Genomic DNA, 11,046 nt, shown 5'->3' on the forward strand with positions numbered 1-11,046 from the left:
TATCTTCTATTGTACTAGATTCCCTCGCAAAGGGAAATGTAAATGTCTCTTTCACAATTCAGCTAAGCTGTTAGATCCTCTTCCAGTCTTCCTCTATCCAGTAGTAAAATATTCCTTCTATAACGCCACAAGGTTAACTTTCATTTATTTTTATGGCACTGGAGACAGAAGCAGAAGCTGCATGATAGTGACACTGTGCTCTCCCACTGAGCGATATGCTCAAATCTCTTTTCACTTTTTCCTTAGAGGCAAAGTCTCCACTGTTTCTGCTAGGTGGGTGGTCTTGAACTTGCCAACATGAAATCCTCCTGTCTCAGCCTCCTGGATAGCTGAGACGTAGACTGCACCACCATGGCCTGATGCACAGACTTCACACTGGTTTTGTGGAGATCTAGAATGCAATTTGTCTTTTCACAGCAACTTTGTGAATGAAGTATAATTTAGTAATTTCATAGATTTTGAAACAGGCATAAAGTAACTAGCACTCTCTCCTCTCTCTCTCTTCCCACCCCCTCTGAAGATCTCCTGACACTTCAATTTCTTAGATGAAGGGTATACAGCTTAGTGGTTCATGGGAGAAGTTTGTCCTAGCATGTTCAAAGCCTAAAGTTTGAGCCCTACACTACACAAAGTAAAAAAAACAACTGTACATGTCTTAAGAGGGGAGTATTACCAAGGCATCTTCTATGTTCAACAAAAGGGAGGAAAAGTCTTTTTCCTATTTGAAATAACAGCTTTACCCTTTAGGACCTTACTGATCATATTTTAAGCTATACCTGATATGTTTTTACAGATATCACATATTTGTGCATATATATGTATAAATTTTATTAGTCTTACTACTGAGTTTATAAGCCTAAGAGTAGCTATCATGAATCTACCATGGAACATGGATGACCTTCTATTGTGGTTTGATTAATAGTCAGTGAGCAGCCTACCTCCTGCTCCTATTTCTAAGCTCTTCTATTTTGCATAACAAGAATCAAGTGTTATAATTACTTAAGCCTTATCGATAAAATATTTAATACATACATAATATTCAACCCACACAAGAAACTTAAAATTCACAAGTCAACAAGGATGTTCTCTAACCATGTCCCTGGAGAAACAGTTTATGAATACAGACACAGTCACTGCTCCATACAACGGTAGAGGGCAGCAGAGCAACAGGAGTGCCTAAAGAAAGCTGCTTCTTAAAAACACAACTTCAAAATTAAAGCTTTGGAGGACAAGAGACTGTTGAATATTATAAAAAAATTAGCAGATTTTATATATAAAAACATTTCATATACATCCAGATCCATGTATGTGCGTTTATACATACACAATTAAGTTTGATAAACAATACATGGCCTCAGAAATAATTACAATAATAATTACATACAGTTTTCTCATTAAAACTTTGAAAATTATTTCTGAGCTATCTTCTTAAATGCAGGAAAGAAACAGTTTTAGCCAGACAGCTTTATTTTTCTAAGGAAGTTGTGTTCCTTACGATATCCAACCCTAGACTTGATAGAACCTTTTAAATTTAAAGCCAGTCAACTACAGGGTCTACAGCATCTTAACTAAAAATAAAAAGGTAACCCTTTGACATCTACTAATATAAAACACACAGAAGAAAACTTGTGAATGAACTGCAACTTCACTGCCATTTCTATGTCAAATTTCCTCTGAGTATTGCTTATAAGAATGAGGAAGCTACTATGAAAATGGGTATCGAATACAAATGCATACTCACATGTCTCCAGAGTCTTGTGCTTGGGATTGTTTACCTCTTTCAGGTTTTTACAAGAATTGCAGAGATTCAGAGTAGCTATGCCAGCCATTAACACATGTACAAGTTAGTGAAAAAATGCTGTTGAAGCATACTCAACCATGGTCACTGTTCTGCGTGCATTATTCCCCTATCTCAACCCCTGAGACTTAATCTCTTCAAAAACAACTAAGCAAAAGGTATTAAGAAACACTTTCTCTAAATAAGCATCCAACAGATTTCTAAACCAGCTGAACTCAGAATTATAAGCAATCATCTCTAATTTAAATCAAATTAAATCCACAATGGCAAGATCATTATGAAATGAATTTTTAACCTAACTCAATGTAGCTATACCTAAGAAATGTTATTCTGGTTTCAATAACAATGATCCAAAATATTTTTAAAAATAGTCATTGCTATCATGCCCAATTCATAGAAATAATTCATGTATAAAGTTGATCTTGTCACAGTTTTCCAATACTGCACTTATTAATCCTTTTTTATTCTCTGAAGAATGCAGCTCACTCTTAATTGTAATTTTCTCAGTGACCGAGCTAAAGGGCTAGCTCATAAACCTATTTTATATTTTTCACTTGATACTATCATGTCTTCTCAACAGCAGCTCTGGCAGGTTTCTATTGTAAGATGACACGCTATCAAAAATAAGTGCACCCACTTCACGGCACATCATAGAGGTATGCCCCCACTGGAAGCTGCTTAAACTACATCCACACTAGTTAAATACACAGCTCACGTTACAATACCATTGAAGAAAATTTACATTTCTCCAAAAGGTTAATTTTGAACCTCTTCAAATTCAAAATAGGAATACCAATGAGAAATCAACACACAAAACAAAACAAACCACAACGCCAAAACCATCTCAGTTAACAAAGCCAGGCTTATCAATCTTCCCTGTTTGTACCTCAAATTTAAAGTACATCTCAATCGCTTCTTATCTCCCAGAATATGTTTTGTATAGCATAGCTTTTACAACATAATAATAAGCATTTCACAAAAAAGAGTTACAATAGAATACTTTGCAAAATAATTTCTTAGACCACTATAATCTAATGCACACTGACTTTTGTGGGAGGGGTATTAATGATATAGTATAAACCATTTCTCATTCCCAAATAGGTATTTTCTTCCAAAGAAGAATGTTCTATAGAATACTCCTATCAACACTATTCTAAACATAAAACCTTTGGAAAATGGATTTATACTCTCACTGTATGTGTAAGCAGTGGTGAGGGACACCTTAATGAGGAAAGCCATTCTTAGAGCAAGCACTTTAGGATGTAAGTTGGTAGAACAATATGATTCTAAACTAAAAGCGTACAACCTACCCCAGAGACATAAAATTTGTAGTTTAGGGCTTCACTGTCTGGAGTGGTGGCCACCAGCCACAATGCAACTAACTACTAAGTGCATCAAGTGTAGTATCCAAATTGAAATGGCCCATGAGACTTCAAAAACTGTAATATGAAGCAAAATACCAATAATTTTACTATCCATTATATGCTGAAATGGTATTTGGTTATGTCATGTCTACTTTTCAAACCCTCTAATGTAATATTAGGAAAAAAAATTTGTGGGTCCTATTATACTCTATTAGTACATATGCTCACTTAAGACTTGCTAAACTTTTGAAGTAAAAAAGAAACTTGAGTGTTCCTACATGACAAGCACACAAGAGTACAAAATAGTGAAGAAAACGCTAAGTGTGTTTCTTTCACAAAGTATTCACATCTGGTCAAGTTGTAAATAAAGGCCGTAACGGTAGAAGTCATCTGGGAGACAAACATGAAGATGTCTCTCAGAACACCTGAGAACCTCCAGTTCTCCAAGCCTCCTGAAATCTGTTGACCTCATGTCCACAGCAGAGTCTAGTGCAGGGGGATTTGCAGTTTCCCTGGTAACTGAGAGTTGCAACCATCCATACACTCTACTCTCTGACCCTGACCATCTGAGGAATTATTCATACTGGCCTTCTCTCCTTAATTTAGCATTTTATTTCTTCTGGGAAGAACCTAAATAGCTAACCTATTTAAAATGTTTTTTCTTAACCATTTTTAAAGAAAACAAAATACATTATAAAAACTGCCATCTCTTTTTAATCTATAGAATCACATGCATAAATTATTTTAAGCCTACAGAATCACAAAATATTGAAACCTTTACTTCCTTTTCTAAGCTATCCAATCCAATTACAAGCTGGTATGCCTTGTACATGTCTCTTATTCCATTTTAGGATCTACTCACAACACAACAGCTCCTCCCTAATCCCCTGGTTAGTAGAATGATGGCAATCAATCAATAGGTATACAGGAAAAGTAACCTCCTTGCCACTATGCTAAACACATGAAATTTACAATATAAGCATGAATTATTATCCCTTCTAATGTGCAATATAGATGAACCAAGTCAAATGTGGGGAACCTCTCACTAAAAGTTCAAGTTGATGGCTTCTAAGAGAGCCATTTAGGAAAAAACTTCAAATCCACCCTGAACAGGTTCCAAACAAACCTAAGTTAATGACTGAACTGTCAGGACGTGCTAAAACTGAAAAATCGTGCAGGGTTTAGGAGAAGGCTCAGTTCTTAAAGTGCTTGCATACAAGTAAGACAGAGAACTGGAGTTCAGATCCCCAGCGCCCACATAAATGATGGGAGGAGAAGGCAAGCGGATCTCAGGCTAGCCAGACCTGGGTTCAAGTCTGGGTTCAGGTGGGAGACCTCAATGAATAACAAAGAGCAAACCAAGATTGCCAATCTCTACCTCTGGACTTCATATACACACCCATCTGAAATATCTCTGCATACATATGCATGCATACCGCACATACATAGACATGAAAAAATATATAAGCTGGGTGTGGTGACACATACCTTTAATCCCAGCACCTGCGTGGTAGAGGGACATCGGAAATCTCGAGTTTGGGCCAACTTGATCTATACAATGAATTCCAAGTTACTCACAGCTACACACTAAGACTGTGTCCAAAAACAAAGAAAATAAGTACTTTTAAAAAATTAACATCACAGCCGGGTGGTAGTGGCACACGCCTTTAATCCCAGCACTCGGGAGGCAGAGGCAGGTGGATCTCTGAGATCGAGGCCAGCCTGGTCTACAAGAGCTAGTTCCAGGACAGGCTCTAGAAACTACAGGGAAACCCTGTCTCGAAAAACAAAAAACAAACAAAAAAAATTAACATCACAAATTTAATGAAATTCAAGAAAGTTTATGAGTTTAAAACTTAAAATTAAAAGGCAATTTTAAGCAAATATATTTTAAAAACCAAAAGTATGACAAATGGTGTTTGGATAGTTAATTTTCTGAATGCTTGGTACGAAGAATGTTTAAAATTTCATTATTGTCTTAATGTTATTTGATTTTACCCAATTTACATACTAACAATAATTACTTATTAAATGCCTTTTGAAAATTATATAGCCCTGTCAATTTTTAAGACATTAAAGTTAACACAACAATCTACAGAAATACACTTACTACTTTTAACAGATCAATTACAGAATGTCAAAATAATTTTTATTTAAAATAAGACTATCATAGACAGTTTCTCTTCAATTAGTTTTTAATGAATACCTGGAACGTTTTAGTTCTCTAAGTATACAGATTAAAGATACACATCACAATTTGTAAGTTACTAATGTGTGTGTATGTAAATGTATGAACCACTAGCCAAACCCATTAACCAAAAAGCTACAATTCAAATTGCTCCCCCCAAAATGTTTCTTTACACATAATGCCTCAAGTATAAATTCCCACACAATGCAACAAATGACTGAAGACATATAAAGTTACTGTAAAGCCAGGGAACATAGGAAATTTGAGCACATTTCCCTTTTAGAACCTCAGTCCTATCATGATGGTATCTACATCCACATTACCTATATGTATAACACAATACTCAACCCTCAGAGGCCAGAGATGGCTCAGTAGTTAAGAGCATTTGCTGCTCCTGTAGGGGATCCAAGATCAGTCCCCAGCACCCACAGAAAAGTTCACAGCAATCTATCTCAAGTGCCAGGGGATGTGTCACCCTCTGCTGACCTCCATGAGCACCAGGCACACATGTGGTATTTATAAAGACAAGCAAGAAAATATTCATACACATGAGATAAAAATCTAATTTTCTTATCTTAAATCTGAAACATGCCTGATCTCAAGCATTTCAAGTAAGAGATTCTCCTAACATAAACATGGCATGCCCATAAATACACCTTATACTAGCACACGTATTCAACACTATAGCTAGGCTATAGACTGAAGTGAGTTTTTATTTTATTTGCTTCTAAAAGTGGTTGACAGTCCAATAATTTATGTTTTACAGTATAGACTCACACAGACCCTAACTTGAGGGTATGGATTCTACGGAAAGTAGAATACAAACTGTGTCTCCCTTACATTCTCCAGCCCTACATGTTCAATAGAATCACTGATTTTTCTAAGTGAACATATGAAAAATTCCCAAATCTTAAAATATAGTCAACATTGCTGAAGAAGGATTTAAGTAGTTTCCACACTAATACACATTTAATTTGATGATATGCTAATATTTTGAATTAGCTACCTCTTCATAGAAAGTATATCTAGTAAATATTTCTGAACTACTGATTATATTATACAGTCATAAACATGCATTTGTCAATTAATTAGAAAATTAACTATTTAGGATTAAGAGTCAACTAGGATTGATAGTTTATAACGTACAATGTAATAAAAGCTAGCATGCAGGAGCTACCACACCCATGTACTCTAAGTGCTTTAGTTTATTCTTTCATTTAATATCGTAAGAACCCTATTAATAAGATGATATGAGTGCCCTAGCAGTGACTCACTTCTAGTAAGTGGCAGTCTTCATTCAGAATCAGACTGACTTTTTAGTGATTAAACCGTAAACCGCAGGAAGAAAGAAAAAATGAGAGACACAGATGTCTTATATTATTAAACTGTCTAATCTCAAAAAGACTAACTCAATTGATTTTGAAGTGAATTTTAAAGTCAGGATTTTTAAAGTACAGTGGTAAATCTACTTGCTGAGAATATGCAACTCCCTGGATTTCATCCAGATAAATGTTCAGACACCCGTAAACATATGCCCATATACACAGACAACAGAACAAAGTGAGTTTTTCCCTCATTTATGTCTTTTAACCTAATAAGTTGTGTTCTCCTATCCCAAGAAACTCACAGGATATCATACCCATTTCTACAGAATCACCAAACTGTCCTGGAATCATCTACTTCCTTTCTGTCTATTAGCACACTGCAAGCATGTTGCGGGCAAGACACTGCCAAGTGTGTTCCCAAGTGTTTATAAAGTACCTAAAAATAGTCAAACTGTTCTTACAGATTTGCATTATGTGATAGCTTATTTTCTACCACCTTCTAAACATTTATCATAAGATAAAGTCTTGGTACAAAGGCACAGGCAGTGTGGCCGAATCCCAAAGACAAATGGGGCCTTAAAAGGGTAAAAATTTCTATCTTCTAATTCTTCAGTGTCACATTCCTAACACAATACTCTCAACCTCTCAGGAAAATCATAGGAAGAAAAAATGAGACACATGATAATTTTTCAATTGGTAATTTTCATCAAGAAGGAATATGGAATTTCAGAATTAAATTATGTTTGCTGAGTCAAGTATCATATAAAGTTGGTCCCTTCGACCTTCCAACTAGAAATGTCTTGGACTTTAAAAAACTGGCAATTTCTTGACCTCTGAAACTCTCATTCTAAAAGCTCAGCTTTCAAATCAGAAATGGGTTTGCATCCTTAAAATCCCCAAATTTAGGAGAGTAAAAGAATTAGATCAGGAATTTGAGGCCACTCTCAACTACACTGTATGTTCCTGGCTCCTCATCCTAGAGAGAAAAAGTTTAGTTCTTCAAATTCAAGTAAGATAGTATAGAGTCCCTAAAAACACAGTAACTCTGGTATACATATATATTCTAAAATGCAAGTTCTACCAGTGATGAGAAACATTTTCAACAGTCAAATTAAGATGATGACATCAACCGGACTAGTTAATGCAATACTAAATGTAAACAACTAATCAAAACAAATTTATAAAGAGAAAAACAAACCTGCAAATGGATAAAAACAAACACAGCACTACGATCAACAACCAGGTAGGGTCATCTTAAAATCTAAAATCTTTCAATTCTAAAACTGAGTGTAGGCAATCAAAGAGTGAGTATGAGCCAAGTCCTGTTAGTACTATGGAATGCTAATATTACCATCATTCACAGATCAACAGGTTGTAGGGGGGCACTTACATGAAAAAAGTTCTGTTTCCATACTCATTAGCATCCCTAAGTCAAGACAATTGTGCCCTATTCAAAGACTGTTTTCTAAAACAGAGTCCAATTTTTTAAGAGTCATAAGGGCTCATAAATTAGGATATTATAACACAAGTCCAAAAGGCAGCCCTTTAAATGAACAGCACATATTAACATAGCTACTGTCTATGTCTGCAACAGCAAGCAGGGCTGACTAAAAACTCCAATGTACACTTCCTCTAAATCACAGTACACTTCCCTACACTGCTTAGTTTGTAGGGTTCTGAGATAAGTGATCATCCTCCTCCACTTGAACACTATACAAGCTCTCCTTCAAACCTATTTCCTTCTCCTATGTAAAAATTAATGTTCCTGAAACTAATCAACTCACTCTAATGCTAGGATGAAATTCCCAAATGTAAACTATTTTCGGGATCGACGTTTACATAGCTTTCAGTCTCCTGTTGGGTTTGGTCTAGACAAAAAAGCCCTCTAGACCTACAAATACTCCTTCGCAACTGAACACAAAGTCACGACAGTAAAATGCGTCGATCACCCCCAGGATATCCAAGTATCCCGAAGTCATAAGCACCACCTACAATCTTCCTTAATGGCTCCTAAGAACAACATACAAATTCAGTCGAGAATCTCCTATTAACAGAGGTAACCGGGCTAAGAACTGTCTTAGAACCAAATATTTGCAGAGTTGGGATATGCAAACTATGGATTAGATAGCATAGCACTTATCACGCTGCATTCCACGTAGATCAGAAACTTGCCTTCCAGCACTGGAAATGTACTGAAATTCTGAGTCTGTAAGTGGCACTCAATCTCAACGTAATTTCGTCTCCCTCAGAACCAACTACCCTGACTCACCTACCAATTACAGGCTTTTCTTTCTTCTGCATTACAGTACAGACATTTGGACGTATCTAAAGAAATTTGCACACATCTCTCCTTTTTAATAAAGGCTGGTAGAACATCAGCTTTACAAGAACCAGAGTCTGAGCAATTTAAGGTTTATTCCTCAACCTTTCCCATCAGCAATCCTTAAATGAACAACATCTTGCAGCATTTTGATATTACCCAGACATTTCCTCTCCTAGACTGGTGGCTTTTTTTTCTTTTTTATCAAATCAGTGTCATTCACTGATTATCACGTCTGCTTCTCTTGCATGAAAAGTGAATTTATCATTTTTTTCATCCTCTTTAGAAAGTAGGGATCTAAACTAGATTCAGATCCAAGGAACAGAACTTACAAAGAAATTATTAGCTCTTAAGCATGGAGTGAATAAAGACACACAGGAGAAACCCGGGGCTACTTGTTTCAACAGCCAGGGGACAGCAGATGCAATACGTATTTCAAAGGTAAATCCTGGGTCCCCGAGAACAAGGTTTTCTAAAATAAGCAGGGGCAGCGTGAAGGACGTCCAACAACTGGAAGGCTGTGTGTGGATAGCATCTGGGCTCAACCCAAAGATCCAAAGGTTGCCAGGGCACAAATGTGGCTGGAAGGGGATGATGCCGCAGGGTGGGTTTTAAGATGGTGCCTTCTCCCAGAGGCCAGGAGGCGTGGACCCGAAGGCTTCAGGGCTCCAGGCTAGTGTCCGAAGGGTTTCCGGACTCGCGGCTCAAGTTTCAACGGAGAGAAAGGAGGAGGCGGTAACGTGCATCCCGGCATCCTAACCTCACTCAGCCCACAAGTCCGCGCTCTCCGCTTCCTCGGCGCACCAGCTCGGAAGTAACGGTTCCCGGGGCTCGCGGGGCTCCGCGCACCGAGCTCCCCCGCTGGCCCCCGTGGCCGAGCGCGACGACCCGCGCGGCATCGGGGGCGGGAAGCCAGCGGCGGGCGCCCCGTTCGCTCTCCCTGCCCTTCCTGGGCCTCGCCCGGGGCGCGGCGAAAAGTTTTCCAGGCAAAGTCCACGGCGGTCGCTCGCGCAGCCAACCGCCCGCTACAACCGCCTCGCCTCTCCTCGCCTGGTCGCCCGGACGAGCGGCCCGCGCCCGCCCGCCCCGCCGCGTCTCCCTCTGCCCCGCGCCCACCCGCTTCACCTACCACAGAGCCGGGAGAAGAGCAGCAGGGGGATGAGCAGCAGGAGCAGCGGCGGCGGCGTCGGGGCCGGCAGCAGCAGCAGCAGCCCGGCCGCGGGAGGAGAAGCCGAGGAAAGTTGTGTTTTGCCGCCTCCAGAACACAACGGGGCCGGGCCCGGGGTCCGCGCCATGCCCGCCCTGCCCCGGCCCACCCGCTCGCCCGCGCCCCGGCGCCTCCGGCTCTGGGTGGCGGCGGCGGCGGCGGCCGCAGCGTGGAAGGGCCAGCGCGCGTGTTCTCAACCCCCGGCTCCTGCGCCGTCGCCGCCCGCCGCCACTCGGCCGAGCGCTCGCGGCTGCCTCGACTCCGCCGTCGCCGACGCCACTGCCGAGGCTGAAGCGGGAGCCGCCCGCCGCCCGCCGCCGCCGCCACTCCCCTCCCCGAGGTCCCCGCCCGCCGCGAACTCCTGGGAACTCGGAACGCACCACCCCGCCCTGCGGGAGGGGGAGCCGCCGCCGACCCTCACCGCCGGGACGAGCCCGCCCTCCTTCCCCGCCGCCCGGCTGCCCGGACGCCCAGCCGCCCGCCGAGGCCCCTCCCACGCCCTGCCCTCACGCTCCTCCCCTTTCAAAAAAAAAGAAAAAACTTCGTCCACTTGGAAAACCGGGCTTTTCCCGAGGCAGAGCTATCTGGACCAGGGTAGGCGGCCCCGCCCCTCGGCCCCGCCTCGTCTCCCCCCTTCGCAGCGCTGGAGATGGTCTCTCCCACTCCGCCCCTCGCGGGGCCGGGACCGCCGGGGCACACCGAGGCTCACCCAGGAGGAGGGCTGCGGGACTCCCAGTCCTGGCTCCCTCTTCTCCCGAGTGGTGCGGTTCCCCAGCCGGACCAGGGACGACACGGGGTGGTGCGGGGAAGGCAGGATTCAGATACCCACTCTCCGGGGACCGGA

General features: G+C 41.2%; 1 long non-coding RNA gene across 1 annotated transcript in view; it reads right to left on the reverse strand.

Annotated features, from left to right (window-relative positions):
• LOC119824619 overlaps positions 1-10,347 on the reverse strand; it is a 108,838-nt gene extending 98,491 nt beyond the window's left edge. The window contains exon 1 of the long non-coding RNA XR_005287122.1: positions 10,125-10,347. This is a non-coding gene — a long non-coding RNA (uncharacterized LOC119824619). The remainder of the gene's footprint in view (positions 1-10,124) is intronic.
• Positions 10,348-11,046: the final 699 nt, after the last annotated feature.

The sequence above is a fragment of the Arvicola amphibius genome, chromosome 10 (genome assembly GCF_903992535.2).
Source record: "Arvicola amphibius chromosome 10, mArvAmp1.2, whole genome shotgun sequence".
Taxonomy (NCBI): domain Eukaryota; kingdom Metazoa; phylum Chordata; class Mammalia; order Rodentia; family Cricetidae; genus Arvicola; species Arvicola amphibius.